This window comes from Eupeodes corollae, chromosome 2 (assembly GCF_945859685.1).
Source record: "Eupeodes corollae chromosome 2, idEupCoro1.1, whole genome shotgun sequence".
Lineage (NCBI taxonomy): Eukaryota > Metazoa > Arthropoda > Insecta > Diptera > Syrphidae > Eupeodes > Eupeodes corollae.
The window spans coordinates 55352961-55354361 of NC_079148.1; positions in this window are offsets into that span (position 1 = coordinate 55352961).

The following is a 1401-nucleotide window of genomic DNA, read 5'->3' on the forward strand; positions in this document are numbered from 1 at the left end:
TAAAACGGTATTACTAGATCATGTTTTCAAAAAAAAAATATTTTTTCGATTTTACAAAAAAAATGTTTAACCGAAAAATCCTGGGTATATGCAAGGAAAATTTCAAAATTATCGTTGAAGTCAAACTAAATCGTCTCTAACTTCCAAAATACCAAACCGATTTTTATGAATGAGATGCCATTCGAAAGATAATTTTGTTACAAATAATATAAATTAATAAAAATAAATTAATCACTTAAATTAAATGACTTATACGTTAATATATACAAAAAAGCAATTTTTTGACAAAATTGTCCATAACTTTTTTATTTTTTGACCAAATTGAAAAATTTAAATATCATTATATTCTCGACAAATAGACAATCATTTTGGTATATAAAACATTTTCATACGTCTACCACAAGCTGCAATATAGTGGCTCAAACACTCACCGAAAAAAAATCGAGCAAATTTCTAGACATTTGGTCGTTCAGATTTGTGTGAAATAATTTGACTAAAATTTTCACAAAAATGGTTCATTATTTCGTCAATTCTTAACCGATTTTCAAAATTGAGGCATCAAATAAAAGGTTACAAAAAAAATTGTTTTGTTGTTAAACTGAAACAACTATTTTGTTATCAAGTTATTCTTGGCTGGGAGTAAATTATGGTTAAGAGGATTCCTTCATTCTCCTTAACCTTATTTTAGGAGAAAATCAAGTGAGAATTTCAAAATTGAATACGAAAACCTTTCAAATGCCTTGGAATTATTATATTTATTATACAATACAGTATACAATATACAATATACCATACAGTTTTCCTTCTGATCCACAATTTCAATAATCATTTTCTATACTTACATGTAAGGAATGAAAATGAAAAATAAGTTTGCGCATTCGACAAAACTTATTTCAAATCATTGGTTTAGGAACTTTTAGAGGACAAAGATACATGTGATTCCCCTCAACCTGTTCTCTTTTTTGGTATAACTGTTATCTATGATTGATCTCCTTTTTTTATCTTCAAATCGTTTCAAGTAAAATTAGATTATTGCATTATCTATATTTCAAAATAGTTTGAAATCAAGGTCAGTTGATATTGATAAATACCTTCTTTGGTTAAAAAACCTTTGACCTTTTACGCCTGTCGTATTGGCTAGTTTAAAGATATTCTTACATATAAAACTTTACTGAAAGTTAATTTTCTTAGCTTTGAAACCATCAATCTATCTTTCGTACTGACTATCGCCTTCACGGTTTATGTTCGATTGAACGTTTAACGTAGTTTATTTCCATTTAAAAATGAAATGCATTTTATTTAAAAATGTGTGTAGCCATTTTATTGAAACGATATAAAAATGTTTAAATACTGGTGCTTAGCTTAAGTGTTCCATTGTCCGTCTCCATAAGTGATTGAAAA